Source organism: Callorhinus ursinus, unplaced genomic scaffold (genome assembly GCF_003265705.2).
Source record: "Callorhinus ursinus isolate GAN/ISIS: 27379988/994484 unplaced genomic scaffold, GSC_fseal_2.0 scaffold4, whole genome shotgun sequence".
Classification (NCBI taxonomy): Eukaryota; Metazoa; Chordata; class Mammalia; order Carnivora; family Otariidae; genus Callorhinus; species Callorhinus ursinus.
In genome coordinates, this window is record NW_027397066.1 from 109,782,528 (window position 1) to 109,800,335 (window position 17,808).

The 17,808-nt window shown below is 33.5% G+C and overlaps 1 pseudogene; it reads right to left on the minus strand.

The window, feature by feature from the left end:
• Nucleotides 1–1,224: 1,224 nt before the first annotated feature.
• LOC112826243 (U6 spliceosomal RNA) lies at nt 1,225–1,322 on the minus strand (annotated as a pseudogene).
• Between the last annotated feature and the right edge of the window lie 16,486 nt (nt 1,323–17,808).

Genomic DNA, 17,808 nt, shown 5'->3' on the forward strand with positions numbered 1-17,808 from the left:
GGGGGAATGGGAGAGGGAGAAGCAGGCCTCCTGCTGAGCAGGGAGCCCAATGTGGGACTCGATCGCAGGACCCTGGAATTATGACCTGAGCGGAAGGCAGACGCTTAACGACTGAGCCACCCAGGCACCCTAATCACTGATCTTTGAAAGAGCTACCATTTTGAATAAATTAAAAGACTTTAAAGACAAAAACCAAAAGGAAAACAATTTAACCCAAAAAGGAAATGATTTAACCCAAGTGTATTTGGCAGCTATCCGTCAAGTTTGGATAGAAATTGTCGCTCTTCTTATCTTTGTAAACTTCTACATAAGATTAAAGTCACCCCCCACCATTTCAGAAAAAAAAATGAGCTGAATTATTTTTATTTTATTACTTTGTACAAAGTTTTAGTTTTATTAAATGTAATCATATGTAATAACAGATTGAGAACTAGTAATGTATTTTCTCTCTTTTTATTCCCTATTGTTCTGACAGTTGGTCTATATCAATTTATCTATCACCTCACCTATATATAAATATGTAAAATAACCAATGTTGAAATAATTTATGTCATCATTATTTTTTAAAGTATATTTTAGGACTTGGCAATAAGCCTCATTTCCATTTACCTTGCAAATATGTATAACATACCATTTATTATGTTATATCATAATTATTGTTTTCATATATATCTAGAAGATAGGTCTTAAAGTCATATCTATATTTATATTTTCATCACCTGACATATCCTAATACAACATGTCTTTTGAACTAATTGTCTTATATACAGACATTGCTCTTTCTTTATATTTATTACTATTCTTGTTGCCTTCTTCTAGATATCAGACACTGACCTAGTTAATTAAGCTTTGAGCCTTGATTTTCTTATCAATAAAATTATGATAACAATACATACCAATCATGACCTGAGCCAAAGCAGACACTTGACTGATAATAGGTTATTGTAAATATGAAGCATGATAACATATGTAAAAAAGCATAGTAAATGGAACAATATAAATGTTGATGTGCCATCTTTGTTATAGCAGAGTGAGTAGTGGTAGCAGCAAAAGTAAAATATTTTTTTCATCCCTATTGAGGTGTAATTGACAAATAAAAATTGAATATACATTTAAGGTATACAACGTGATGTTTTGATATATATATGCACTGTGAAATGATTGCCACATTCAAGCTAATGAAAACATCCATCACCTCACACAGTTAACATTTTCTTTTTTTCCTAATATGGAAAAACATGAATTTGCTTGTCAGCCTTGCATTGGGCCATGCTTATTTTCTCTGTATCATTTCAATTTTTGAATATGTGCTGCCAAAGCAGGAACAAGGGATTTTAATTCTGTGATTTATAGCTGTTAATTGGGGCTAATCATAATTACATTTTTGATCATTCCTCTGGTTCTGGGAATACTTACTTGCTTATCTATATAATTAAATATAAGCTTAGTCAGTGCAAGCGTTTTTGTTTTTTTTGCTTGCTCCTATAACAATGAGGATGAACTAATGAATAATTTTATTCAACAAACATATGAATGTGTATGTACATATTATATACTTAAACATAATATGCAAATGTGTAGTATGTGTATATCTATATTTACACACATATAGTAGGTATGTGATTAGTACTAACTTCAACACTATTTATATTAATGTTTTATTAGTTTCCACTCAATTCCAAAATGTGTTGAAATATGGAGAAATTGACTATGACTCAGAAATTCAACTAGTTTAAAAGTAAGCTTTTCCAAAAATAGCATAATTCATAAAACTGAAAAATACAGATCCACTCTGCCTAGATTTTAAAGATGGACTGAAAAAATACAGATCCACTCTGCCTGGATTTTAAAGATTGATTGAAATAGTTTGAATTAGCTTTAACATTTTGAGTACTATAGCTTGTGTCAAAATTTTCTTCAGAATTGCACTTAATGTCCTTGGTTGAAATGTCTATGTAAACCTTTCTTCAGATATTTTTTTTTCTTTTTATTTACAGTGTATTCCATATTACCATAATTTTACAAAATTCCTAAGATTATGGGCGATAATATGAAAGTCACCAAGTTGTATTTTCACTTTTGTAGTATATACATCAAAACACCATTAACATAGAAGCTCATCACTACCTTGTTCTGTTCAAGCAGTGATATTTAATAAAATAAAGTTTTTCAGCTAAGTCTTTTGAAAATAATATTAATCAAAGTAAACCATTAGTCAAATTCAGTAGATACAAAATTAAAAAATAATAATATGAGGTATTCAGATACTGAATACATGTGGTAGTAGCTTGATCTCCTAGGAAATTAAATTTATTTAACCAAAAGACCATAGTTAACATACTGCATGATGAAATTAAAAATGAAATTCCAGCCTATTAATCATGCAGAAGATTGCAATTGTGTTTTATTATTTTCATGGAAGTTTCAAATTATACTATTAACTCTTCTTTCACTCAAGTCTACAATATTACTTCAGTTATAAAACAAAAACAAATTTTTGAGATTAAAAATACTTTCGAAAAGATTTTATGTATATAAAAATGATTTGAACAACTGCTATTTTAAAACTACTATAATGGTTATTTGGGCAATTTCTGTGGAAATGCATAACAATGTTTCACATATTACAGTTGTATTAAGATGGTAAAACAAGGATATTATTTAGAGGGGCATTAAATAATTAAATGTCTAAAGATGCAAGGGAATTTCTGTTGGATCTTGGAATAAGAAATCAAACGCTAAAAAATACCAACATCCTTGGAAAGATTTTCTAGATTTAAGTAGTCAATGTTTCTTACTCTGAAGTCAGGCAAAAGACCCATGGAGAATTCTCTCCCAACAGTAAGCTATTCATCAATATACCAAAAGAATATGTAAATTTTTCCAAGAGAAATTTTTTTAAAGATTATTTATCTATTTTAGAGGGAGAGAGAGAGCATGGGGGATGGAGCAGAAGGAGAGAAACTCAAGCAGATTCCATGCTAAGCACAGAGCCTGACTCAGGGCTCTATTCCAGGACCCTGGGATCATGACCTGAGCCAAAATCTAAGTTGGATGCTTAGCCAACTGAACCACCCAGGCACACCTCCAAGAGTATTTTTCTTAATTTTTTTTAAAGATTTTTATTTTTATTTATTTGAGAGAATGAAAGCGAGCGAGAGAGAGAGAGAGGATGAGAAGGGGGAGGGGCAAAGAGAGAGAGGGAGAAGCAGACTCCCTGCTGAGTGCAGTACAGAGCTCAATCCCAGGACCCTGAGATCATGACCTGAGCCAAGGCAGACACTTGACTCACTGAGCCATCCAGGCGCCCCTCCAAGAGTAAATTTTAAGTTAAAATTCATAACAAAATTAATTTGCTTAATTTTATTTCATTTTTCAAAAATAAGGTTTATGTTTTTTTCACATGCTAAAATATTCCCTAAAAGAAAGGGGAAAAGAACAAAACAACAAAATAACCACAAGGATTTTTTATTTAGTATTTATGCTAATTATGGCTGGAGAGATTATAGTTATGACCAATAATATGTCTACTAAACTAATGCTGGTATTCAAATCAAGGTTTGTTGAATTATAAAATTGATGTTTCTTTTTTAATTTGTTTGCTTCCACTATGTAAACATCATGACCATTTAAGGTCATAACACCAAGAAAACACATAGAGCATGAATAAAAAAAAAAATAGGGAGACCTGGGTGGCTTAGCTGGTTAAGCGTCTGCCTTCAGCTGAGGTCATAATCCGGGAGTCTTGGGATAGAGCCCCATGTAGGACTCAGCAGGGAGTCCACCTCTCCCACTCCGTCTTCCTCTGCCCCTCCCCACCCCCAGCTCATGCTCTTTCTATCACTTTTTCTCTCCCTCTAATAAATAAAATCTTTAAAAAAAATTAATCACCTCAGAATACCTTAAAAAATTTCATAATTTGGGGGAAAATGAGTAAAATTTAAAAGCCTAAAAAATAAATTAATAATGAATTTCTAGCAATTTGTTTTCAAAGATTTTATTTATTTAAATAAATTTATTTATTTATGCAGCTGGATCCCAGGACCCTGAGATCACGACCTGAGCTGAGGGTAGACACAACTGACTGAGCCATCCAGGCACCCCATGAATTTCTAGCAATTTATTTTTTTTTACATTTTATTTATTTATTTGACAGAGAGAGCAGGAGGGAGAACACAAGCAAGGGGAACAGCAGGCATAGGGAGAGAGAAAAGCAAGCTCCCTGCGGAGCAGGGAGCCTGATGCAGTGCTTGATCCCAGGACCCTGGGATTATGACCTGAGCCAAAGGCAGACGCTTAACTGACTGAGCCACCCAGGCACCCCAATTTCTAGCAATTAAAAAAAAATTCTAATCACAGATTATTCTAAAATTAATAAACTTTATGTTTTAGTTTTAGGTTTGCAGCAAAATTGAGGGGAAGGTAGACATTTCCCATATACTCCCCGTCCCCACACATGAATAGTTTCCCTCATTATCAACATACCCCAATAGAGCGAGACATTTGTTACAATAGATGAACCAACATTAATATATCATGACTACCCAAAGTCCATAGTTTACATTAGGTTTCACATTTTGTGCTATATATTCTATGGGTTTTGGCAAAATATAATGATATGCGTCCACCATTACGGCATTATATAGAATAGTTTTACTGCCAACCACTGATCTTTTTACTGTTTCTATAGTTTCTTCTCCAGAATGTCACATAGTTGTAATAATATAGTATGTAATCTTTCCAGATCAGTTTCTTTAACTTAGCAATAAGCACTTATAGGTCTTGTATATATTAACATGGCTTGATAGCTTATTTCTTTTCAGAGCTGAATGACATTTCATTATATGAATATAGTCCAGTTTATTTGTGTATTCACCTGTTGAAACATATCTTGATTGCTTCCAACTTTTCACAATTGTGAATAAAGCTGCTGTAAATATTCGTGTGCACATTATTTTGTGAAAGTAAGTTTTCAGCTCATCTGTGTAAATATCAAGGTGTGCAATTGCTGTATCATAGGGTTAGAGTATTTTTAGCTTTGTCGGAAACTGCCAAACTGTCTTCCAAAGTGGCCGTATAATTTTATATTCCATCCATAGATGTTTGAGAGTTCCTGTTCCTCCACATTATGATCACAGATTTTTAAAAAATATAAACACACACACACACATGCACAAACACACACATGGGTGCAAAGCACTCTATTGATCTTTCCTTATGCCATGCATGTCACTAAAAGAAATAAATAAGAATAAGTTAAAAATAAATATGCCAATGTTGAAATTATTGTTTATTCATTATTTAATTTTATTTTAAAAACATAGAAGATAAAAAATAAAGAATAAAAACAAGATATAGATAAACCCTAATAAAATGTTAATACATCTTTACACACAAAAAAGATAATGAATGTTTAGTCAAAATGTAGGTTAGATTTTATTATGAAAGTAATAATTATTATTAATATTTCATTCTTGTGAAATATAAATCCAAAAGGATATATTTACCATGGGTGGCACACATCACCCCAGAATAATTAGAAAATATTACTTTCCCTAAAGAACTTCTTAAATGAACAATTTATTCCAAAATTGGAAGTATAATTAGTCACTTGGTCAGTTCATAACTATTTATTGAACATTAGCTATGTTGTGCTTCTTAATCTCGAGTGATACCATCAAGAACATTGCTCAGAAATCCTTTAGTGTTAGTGAACTAATGCTTGAAATATGTTTGTCACAGGAAAGTCTTCTCTAATGTATAACTTTTCAAAATTATCTGATATTAATTTGATGGAGTTCTGTTAATCTGATTTACTTTTTAACTTTTAACTGTATGTTAATATTGATGTTAATTGTATCATGAAATAGCAATTTGTTTTAAGTTTATTGATCATAATAAAGTCTATTTTAGTCTGCATGATTTATGTAAGTCTTTAAATGAAATTAAATACTCATTGGGTTACAGGCATTTGGAGACAACTTGAGCTAGTCATCAAAGACTACCACAGTCATCTCTGTTTTGCTTTTGCTTTTTTCTACTTTACAGAACCAATCTTCACATGTCTGTTCTTGATCTGATTGCTTAGACTGGAGAAACAATCTCTTTTAAATGAGTGTGCCAGTGTCAAATTAACTAGCCCTGAACCAATGACATAGACTGGCATGGATATAAATTGTAGCTGAATTATATTTGGACAAAAGCATAGTATAATAAATTTACCACATGCTGCATATTATATGTTAAGAGAAATTTGTTTGCTTTGTTAATAACTATGTTGAGACTTGTTCACACAGACAAGGTCAGAAAATATACATATATTTGTGTACTTTTAAAAATATTTTGAAGATTGTTTTAATTTAAATTCAATTAATTGACATATAATGTATTATTAGTTTCAGAGGTAGAGGTCAGTGATTCATCAGTCTTATATAATACCCAGGGCTCATTATAGCACATGCCCTCTTTAATATATATGTGTATTTAGAGAGTATCATCTACAAATGCATTTCTCATTATTAAGCTTGTAACCACTGTCTTCTAGCAGTTCTTTGAGATTATTTATTTATCACCAGAAGGGACAAATGGAAAGAATAAAATAATCAAATTAAAAATAAATGCTAAAATGAGCCTTACATAAAAATAGTGGGTTTTTCCCCCAATTTTTTATTGATATATTCCAAATGCTATAGTAGTATCTAGAACATTATAGGTATATACAGGTATATATATATACATATATATATATACATATATATGTATATATATATATATATATCATCATCATTTTATTTTTTTCATCATGATAAGTACATTCTTTAATCCCCATCCCCTATTTCCTCCATCCCCCCCTCCCCTCTGGTAACCATCAGTTTGTTCTCTATAGTTAGGAGTCTGTTTCTTGGTTTGTTTCTATCTTTTTTTCCTTTGCTTATTTTTTCTGTTTCCTAAATTACACATATGAGTGAAATCATATGATATTTGTTTTTTCTGACGGACTTATTTCACTTAGCATGATACTCTCTAGCTTTATCCGTGTTGTTGCAAATGGCAAGATTTCATTCTTTTGTATGGCTGAGTAATAATCCCTCATATATGTATTTTTTTAGGGAATTAATTTAAGAAGTATTTTCACAGAATAAAATGAAAATACAAGATCAAAATATGTTAAGTTTTGTGGGGCCAGGAGAAGCAACAAAGAATGATTTTTCTTTTTTAAATGACCAGTCTGGACATATTCTAATAAAATTTCATGATGTTGAAAAAAAAGAATATATCTTAAAAAATTTCAAAGAAAATTAAAGATTACTACAGAAAAATGAGAAATATTTTAGACTCAGACTTTTTAATCATTGAGTGAATACAATTTCCATCTGAACATCTATAAAGTTTTGTGAACTTATCACATAACAAGCTACAAAATTTCTAATAAATTTAATAAAGTAGAAATATCATATTGTGTGACTTTATTTAAAAATATATACCTGGTATGCATGCTAACCATCATTTCTACCTGACAAACAACTAATAAATAAAAGTAGATACGTTGTCTTCGTCTCATATGATTAGTACTTGTATTTTAAGGAAAAAATCCATAACTAAATACTCTACTTTTATTTAAACCACAAATTTATATTTAAACCATTTAAATTTATATTTATTGGCACTGTCTTGATAAATGGCCAAGACATTTCTCTCAATATTGGTGTACTGAACAGAATTTTACATCATCTTTTTTCCATCACTAAAACCAGGGTGTTTCATCATTGACTTCCAGTTTCAGCTTTTTTAGAGTGAACTAGACACTGAAGAGACTTGAAAAGCATTCTTATGGCAAAAATCCTGATAGAGTCTTAATTTCTTCCTCTTTTTTCATCTTCTAATGTTCTCCAGCATTTATTTTATCAAGTTACCTTTATTGAATGTTTCCAAAGTTTTATTTACTTTAACATAGAAACAATAACTCTCTTCTCTTTTTAATTCTTGTATTTATGTGGCTATTCATTTATCTATTGTGTGGGTAAATTATAAGCTTCGTGATAGTATATACAACGACATTATAGTTCAGTGCTATAAATCCAGTGATTAATACAAGGTCTCTCATATAATTAATTCAAAAAATATTTGTCAGAAATAAGTAACTGGGTACCTGTATATAGCACAAATAGAATTCGATTAGAATATACCTACCAAACTATTCGTTAGAGGAGGAAAAAAGATTGGGATTAGTGGAGTTAACAGGAATTTGCAAGGGATCATGAAGCTGTTTAATGCCGGGCTTAAAGGTGAGGGACTTTAGTCTCATTGATTATATTTGAATTCAGGCATTTGTACATCCTACTGTTGGTATCTTTGGCAAATTTGCTAACCACCTAGTTTCAGTTTTCTAATCGGTAAAGTAAGGATAGAAATAGTAACTAATACACTGATGTATCATCAGGATTGAATGAATTAACTCATTTGAAGTGAGATAAATCTTGTCTAACACATAGTAAGCACTCAAAAAATGTTTGCATTTCTGTTTTAATATTGACTATATAACTTTCTATAAATTAATTTTAATCAGTTTTCATTTTATTTATAAATTTATATAATATATACTTGTATTAATTTTATAATTTTAAAAATAATTAAGTTCCAAAGTAATTAGAACTTGAAACTTTCTTCCATATCTAATTCATTTTTTTCTTTGGCCCTTAAAAGTAGAAGTCATGCCTTAGTAAAATCACGCAGTTTCAAAACTGCATTCAGCTTTTACTACCAATTGCTTACTAATGAATCCTACTATGTGATGTGTAAAATATACTATCTGCTTATTATTTCAGCCACATTTTAGCCACAACCTTAAAGCTAGATTCTCATATTTCATTTGCTTTTAGTCTGAAGAGAATTGTGAGCACATGGATAAAAGCTTAGAATCATCTGACTTGCCAAAAATAAAAACTGATTAGAAATAAAAGATTGTAAGGAGTTCTCTAGCATTCCATAGCTAAAGTGAAGAAGAACATTTTTTTTTGTCTTATTTGTTACTATAATAGATTTATATTTTCTTTAAATGATTTTGGAGAGGCACCTGGGTAGTCAGTCCATTAGGCATCTGCCTTTGGCTCAGGTCATGATCACAGGGTCCTGGGATTGAGCCCTGCATTGGGGGGGGGGCGGAAATCCCTGCTCAGCGGGGAGCCTGCTTCTCCCTCTCCCACTCCCCCTGCTTGTGTTCCCTCTCTTGCTGAGTCTCTCTCTGTCAAATAAATAAATAAAATCTTTTAAATAAATAAACAAATAAATAAATAAATGGTTTTGGAATGCCAAGTGTTTTACAATCGTTTTATTTTCTTCTTGTTTGAACATTTATTTGTATAAATACGGTTAAATGTACTTTTTACATACATGTGTTTACGTACTCTGTACTGAGCAAGGTAAAAAATTTTGCCTCTTCTACGTCTTACTGAGACAGGCCTGAGACATAATCATTGTTTTGTGGTGATTCTCTTGTACTTTTCTCTGCTTCTCTAAGGCAGAGAAGACAGAAAACTAGTACACTGAAGGTCTATTGATTCTTTTTCAGGTGAATTCTTTAAGGGATACTGCTGATACATAGCAGTTTGGGTTAAGTGTTCAGAGAGCTGTTCTATCTCTATTGGATATGGAGAAAATAATTATCGCCAAATTTATTAATTAGATCTAAAGAAAGACATTATTTATGCTTTTTCATAATATATGAAAAATTAAAAACAGAAATATTAGATAGTTTCAGAGTTCAGATTATTCACATATAAGATGGCAATGGTATAATGCTAAAAGTGACTTTGAGGGCGCCTGGGTGGCTCAGTTGGTTAAGCGACTGCCTTCAGCTCAGGTCATGATCCTGGAGTCCCTGGATCAAGTCCCGCATGGGGCTCCCTGCTCAGCGGGGAGTCTGCTTCTCCCGCTGACCCTCCCCCCTCTCATGTGCTTTTTCTCTCTCTCAAATAAATAAATAAAATATTTAAAAAAATAAAATAAATAAGTGAATTTGACTAGAATATTAAGAAATTAAGTATTTAGAGAATAATAAAAAAATAGAAAATTTTAAAACTTTGTTTCATGAACAGTTCCAGCTCAGATAGTAACAAGGAAAAAAATAAATAATGTTTATTGTAATAGATATTTGTCTGCATGGCATTTCATTAAAAAAATATTGCTGTTTAATAGGGAAAATTGGCAGTTGTTCTCTGTTTTTGGTTGTCAACTTAATCTATTTAAGATCTATTTATGGAAGGTTTAGAAAAGAACAGTGTAGCATCATTTATAAAAGTTCTTTTTAGAGAATCAATGGCATTTTTTTTATTATGTTATGTTATAACATACAGTCTTATGGTGTTCTGTATTTCAGCTCACCACTTATGTACAGTCCTGTAGCTCTTCATCTTTGTCATATGGTTAGCTAAATGGAAATGGTTTGATATAGCATCATTTTTTATGTAGATGAATTAATTGTACATTTTTATTTAATTAATATATTGTATTTTTAAATATATGCCCTCAAAAAATATGACATATGTCTTTACAAAAGTTAAAACATGAAAATAAACCCAAAATATTCAAAATCAACATTTTATCCCCAGGTTAAGAAGTGCCAAATTAGGATACACATTTTAACTAAACACTTGAGGGCAATATAGGATACCTTACATAGAGAAAAATATATAATATTATTATGTTATTTACATGTCTAAGCATATCTTATATTTCTGAAAGATTATAAGTACAGCAGTGATTTTCCCTTTTATTCTTTAATTTTGTTTATTTATTTGAGAGAGAGAGAGAGAGCATATGATTAGGGGCAGAGGGAGAGGGAGAAGCAGACACCCCATGTAGTAGGGAGCCTCACCCACCCCATGCGGGGCTCGATCCCAGAACCCTGAGATCATGATCTGAGCTAAAGGCAGACCCTTAACTGACTGAGCCACTCAGCCACCCCATAATTTTTCCTTGTTTATGTCTTTACGCAGAGGTAGATTGAAGATGAAGGTAGGAATAGAATACATTGTCTTCCCATAATTAGATGGAATATCTATTGCCAGTTTGTATTTTGTTAATTAATATTCAATAGATGTTGTATTAAGATATCTAAGAGATTTACCAAGATTGACAGAACTAAGTTATATAATGGAAACAACATGATATATACCATGTTCCAGACTCAATAGCACTCCAGCTATGCAAATTATACTATGGATTGGTGCTGTCCAATACAGTATTTACCAGCCACATGTGGCCATTTATATTTAAATATAAATTAATTAAAAATAAATTAAAGTTCAATATTTTAATAGTTGTAGCCATGTTTAAGTATTCAGTATCTACCATAATGGCAGAAACTTCCACTAGACAGTGCTGGCCTGGACCATTGCCAAAAATAAAATAGTATGTCATTAAAAAAAATACATGTTTTAATTTCTAAGCTAAACTAGGTCTAACCAAGTTCCAAAGATTTTGTACTGATAAAGCTTTTCTACTAAATTAAATTACTTACATTTTTAAAACTAGCATTAACTGAGAAAAATTTGATTATTATTTATTTATAAATATAAAATTTATAATTTATATAAATGCAATTTTATTTATAAAAATGCAATATTATGTTAAGAAAACTTACCATGTGCCTAGAGTTTTAAATTGGAAGGTGACTTCGAATTTCAAAGGAAGAAAACCAGTCTTTTCACAGTAATATGTGATTCACAGTTAACTCTCCTAAGAGTAGACAGTTATATTTGTCAACTATAATTACTCAGTGTCTTTTGCCCTTATGATAAACTTATGTTATAATATCAAAGGTGGAAAGCAAACTATATTGCATTTGTCTCAGTCCCTCTTTGTGCTTCAACCAGTAGCTCAATAATCAAATTTGGAAGAACAACCACCAGAGATTTATATTTCTCTATAGAATTTCTTTCTTATGGGTCACATCTCTGCCATAGCATCAAACAAAATATGACTTTCACCAATTCAAATTATGCAAAAATCAAGGAACAAATGCATATACGGTCTTTTTGAGTCCTCATACTGAAAAATATAATAAATCACATATTAAATAACTATGTAAAATATTATAAAGTAGAAAATATTTGCCTTTAATAAATTTCAAGCAGATATGTTGTTAAAAATTGATCAAATCACTGCTACTGAATTATTTAGCTATTAATAAATTGTGTGAAATGACTTTAAATTATACTGTTATACTGATAATTGTCTATATATAAATTGATAAATGTACTATATTAGACCATGTTTTAAAGAAGTATTATACATATACATGGGCGCCTGGGTGGCTCAGTTGGTTAAGCGACTGCCTTTGGCTCAGGTCATGATCCCGGAGTCCTGGGATCGAGTCCCACATCGGGCTCCTGGCTCAGCAGGAAACCTGCTTCTCCCTCTGACCCTAACCCCTCTCATGCTGTTTCCCTCTCTCTCTCTCTCTCTCTCTCTCTCTCAAATAAATAAACAAATAAATAAATAAATAAAATCTTTTTTAAAAAAAGAAGTATTATACATAATTACAAAGTTTAGTAAAGAATCCCATTTCCTGACTATATCAGATATACCTATTAATCTTTCATAATATTTTTCGTCGCTAGTTGAAGTTTTGAAGGTAGGCTATGTTGACGTTTGAGGAAATTAGATGTAGATAGACATAAATCCTATAAAATTTTACATAATCTTAAATTAATTGAGAGGGGTATAGAATTCTTCTTTTTTTTTTTTTCCTGTGGGTTGCACTGATTTATTTATCCTTTTTTTTTTTTTTTGCAGGGTTTTCCAAAGGGCAGCATTTCTCAATGTCAGAATAAAATTTAGAAGTAAGCATGAAGAAATGCACAAGTAACATCCATAACATAAACTTAAATTATAGGGTATCTTTCAGATGTATAGACTTTTAGTGTTCTAGAAAGCACAGTGGGATGAAACATTTTTTTTTTCTTAAAGATTTTATTTATTTATTTGATGGAGAGAGACACGTGAGAGAGGGAACACAAGCAAGGGGAGTGGGAGAGGGAGAAGCAGGCTTCCCGCCGAGCAGAGAGCCTGATGCCAGGCTCGATACCAGGATCCTGGGATCATGACCTGAGCCGAAGGCAGACGCTTAACAACTGAGCCACCCAGGCGCCCCGGGATGAAACATTCTTTCACTGAATATATTTCACGTAGATAGATGAACAATTTTATATTTTTTATCTGTTACAATGTGATTTATTTGCTGAAAATCATTTTCATATTTAAAATATCTCTAATATTACATATATAAAGATAATGAATAAAAGAAATATGTTAGCTTGGCAAAAAGTGCTCAAGTTGCTCTATGTCTAAAGTATTGCCTTATAAAATGCTGGACGACCTAGAAGAGGGGAGAAAAAGACACACTGGTACTTTATTTTTGCCTCTTTTCTCAGCTTGGATCTTTTTTTTTCTTTTTTTCCACAGCTTCCCCAAAGAGAATCTTTATCTTGCACTGTCACAGCTGCATTCCTGTTTTTACTCAATTATTATGAGTGTTACAGTGCTGGTGGTGGTGTGTGTGCTTGTATGTGGGTGTGTTTGTGTTTTCTGAGGTTACGATTATGTCTCTGTCTTAGGCAGGCACTGTGAACTGTAACTGGGAGGTATGTCCTTCACAGGTGTTTCACCATTCCTTCAAATAAAGTGGTTGGGGCGCCTGGATGGCTCAGTTGGTTAAGCGACTGCCTTCGGCTCAGGTCATGATCCTGGAGTCCCGGGATCAAGTCCCACTTCGGGCTCCCTGCTCAGCAGGGAGTCTGCTTCTCCCTCTGACCCTCTTCCCTCTCGTGCTCTCTATCTCTCATTCTCTCTCTCTCAAATAAATAAATAAAATCTTAAAAAAAAAACCAAATAAAGTGGTTATCTTAACATGTATTTCCAGTCCTCCATCAGAGATAGCTATTTTGTTCTCCCTTGTTTCCTTCTCCCAACTGCAGAGGTTTTCCACTGATACTCCCAGGCATTCTAGCCTTCTAATTCTTAGCCTTCTAAGGCAAGAATATTGTTCTTCTCGTGATGGTTAATTTTGCATCATTTTGACTGGACCATGGAGTGCCTAGATAGATATTCGGTTAAACTTTATTCTGGGTTTATCTATGAGGTTATTTCTGAGCGAGAAAACTTCTGAATTGGTAGAATGAGTAAAGTAGATTGCTCTCCTTAATGTGAGTGGCACTTACCCAACCAGTTAAAGGCCTGAATAGAACAAAAAACCTGACTTTTCCACAAGTAAGAGGAAACTCCTCCTGCCTGATGGTTTGAGCTGGGACATGAGTCTTTTCCTGCCTTTGAATTTGAACTAAAACATTGGATCTTCTTGGGCTTGAGACTGCCAGCTTCTGGCCTGGAACAGAAACCATCAGCTCTCCTTGTTCCCAGGCCTTCAACTTAGTCTGGAAGAGTATCATCCTCTCTCTTGGATTTCTAGTTTGAGGGTTTGCAAACCTTCAAACCTGGGCACTTCTCAGCCTCTGTAATTGCATGAGCCAATTTCTGATAATAAATTTATATGTCATGTTGCTTCTGTTTCTCTGGAGGACCTTGACTACTATAGTCCCCTGTATGGTAGGCTTCTGTGCCATGTGGGCAATAGGTGAGATGTGTGTAGGTGGAGTTCCTGTGGTGGCTGCTCTTCTTTCTCAGCCAGTTCAGGAGGCGGCTTCTCAGCATTTCCCCATAATCGTCCTATAAGTGTCTAATTAGGTTTTTGGAGGAAGAGCCTGTAAGAGTGTGGAGTACTCAATGTCTGAAGTCTCTAGTGACATCACACTCCCAGGCCAGCCATTAGTAATCCATCAGCCATTAGTAATTCATTTAAAATTCTAACTTCATCTTCTTATTGGTGTTTATGGCATTTCTTTGGCAGTGTCTTTTCAGTTGAGCACTTATTCATGTCCTGTTTCTCCATTTGAATATTTCATGGACACTTCAAATGTAATATATCCACAATGAAACCATTTTTTCCTTCATATATCCATGAATCTTTTCTTTAATGGCTCATCATTATCTATGTAAATGGTACCCCCCTGTACACAGAGGCTAAAATATTTTACTTATGTTTGCTCCTTCTCTTTCCCTTAATCTTATACCCAAACTCACAGAAAGATGTGTGAATTCCTCTTGTGTTCTAGTACATTGGCAAGTGTATTTCTTTTTTAAGATTTATTTATTTGTTTGTTTGTTTATTTTAGTTAGCGAGAGAGATAGCTAGAGAGGGAGAGAGTGCAGGAGGGAGGGGCAGAGGAAGAGAGAGAGACAATCCTAGGCAGACTCTGCAGTAGGCACGGAACCGGACGTGGGGCTTGATCTCATGAAGCTGAGATCACAATCTGAGCTGAAATCAAGAGTTGGGCATATAACCCACTGAGCCACTCAGGCACCCCTAGCAAGTGTATTTCTAATCTACTTTCTCTATTTTACTCTCCTAGTTCCCATTGTCATCACATCTCTCTTCCAAAATCTTCCTTACCTTGATCTTTATCTGTTAAAATCCATTCTGTTGTTCAAAACATAAATCAAAAACCTCTATCTAAAATATTTTAGTAACTTTCCTTTGCACTTAGAATAAAATCTAAAATCTTTATTAGGGTCAACTAGCTTCTAAATTAGTCCCTTATCTGATCTCTTCTCAATCCATTCTCTCGCTTGTACCTTAAGCAGTAAGTTCTAGCCTCAAGATCCTTCCGGTTCTTCTTTTCTTTCCTGAAATATATGAACAGTACTTCTTTTATAAACATTTGCAGTAAGGTTTTATCTTCTTATATTAAGTTTCCTTCTTAAGTTTCCCTACATCTTTGGATCTCAACTCAGACATTTCCTTCAAAAGGCCTTTCCAGATTTCCCTACCTAGTGTTCTATCACATCACTTTTATTATATTTATAACATGTAATCAAATTAAAAATCAATTTCTATTTGTTTTTTATTTTGGTGGTAATGGTTGATTTTATACCTCTGGAACCCAGGTTTCATGAAGGAAATAATTATTTTATTACTCTTGAACTACACAAACCAATCAATAAATATGGACTTAAAGCATGGAATCAATGTTCTGGAAATTAAGCATTCTTGACTATATAGTTATAATATAAAATGAGGGGCACTCGGGTGGCTCAGGTGGTTAAGCACTGGACTCTTGGTTTCAGCTCAGGTCATGATTTCAGGGTCGTGAGATCAAGCCCCACATTGGGCTCCATGCTCAGGGTGGAGTCCGCTTAGGATTCTTTCCCCTCTTCCTCTCCCTCTGCCACTACTTGATTGGGCACACTCATGTGCTCTCTCTTTCTCTCTCAAATAAATAAATAAATACAATATTAAAAAAAAAGAATATAAAATGAGATGCATTTTGACACTCCTCTAGATGCTCCAATATTGACTATTAGGACTCTAAACTAAAAATGAACTGACACCAAAGGCCACATTTTCTTTTTTTTTTTAAAGATTTTATTTATTTATTTGAGAGAGAGAGAGAATGAGAGATAGAAAGCACGAGAGGGAAGAGGGTCAGAGGGAGAAGCAGACTCCCTGCTGAGCAGGAAGCCCGATGCGGGACTCGATCCTGGGACTCCAGGATCATGACCTGAGCCGAAGGCAGTCGCTTAACCAACTGAGCCACCCAGGCACCCAAAGGCCACATTTTCTAAAGGAACTTGGAACAATTGGTAATCAGATCTCCCAACCATCAATTCAACTCCCCTATTTACTCACACCCAACTAAAAAGCAGAAAATAGAAAAAAAAAAATAGAGAAAAATTTGAGGAAAAGTGAAGAGGCTCAAAGATTCATTAGATACTGGGGTGCCTGAACAAAGGAGAGCCTGATACAAAATCCTCGGGTTTGAGGACAGCTTATGTAAAGGATAAGCTAAACTGATGCCAATGCTTATTTGAGCAATGAGAGAGAGGGCAAGCTGAGGAGAGAGGTTAGGGAAGGTAAATGTTTCAGAGTGGGGAATAATGTGTTGTCACTATTTGGTTTGGCAAGGATGAGCAAATTTCCTAGGGATGCCATGGAACTCAATAGTGTTTGACCTGTCTTAGGTGTTCCCCATCTCCTCCCCCCCCAAAAAAAACTACCAAGGAAAACTCTGAGGTGTGCTTCTGCATGTGTAGCTAAGAGAGGAGAGGAAGGACAAAAAGACACTGGATCTAAGCAGATATCCCTCATTAAAACTTTGCATCAGGAAGGTCCTCTCCATAATCCTCTGGAAATTTTACACTTTCTGGTATTTAAAGTCATTGGCTGTTGGGCATCTCCTATATACCAAGGACATGACAGAGACCAGTCAGTCAACCTTACCTCAAAACCAGATACTGCCATAAGGAGTATATCTGTGTACCAAGGGATGCTTGTCTTCTCCCCTTTGGCTTCCAACACACTGGAGAAGAGAGCCTCCTAGAGGAAAGAGAGACAATTACATTCCATCTCCACTCATAATTTCTGACAGCACTGATAATAAATAAAGGAGAGAGAGTCTTTAATCAAAAATGAGATTAAATCTTAAAGTTCAATATTTTTATTGTTGTTTTTAATGCTTGACAGTGGCTCAAAATCATGGATTCTGGTGTACGAGATGATGTGAAAAATTCAGGAAGGATATTTGACTAAAAAAGGTTTTAAACTAGTGATTGGTAAATAATTTATGTGTAGCACACATCTGACTGTTTAAGAAACTAATTATTATATGTGCTTCATATTAAGCAAAAACATGTCACACATAACTGGATTTTATATAATATCTAATTAATTATTATTACTTGAATCTCTGATTC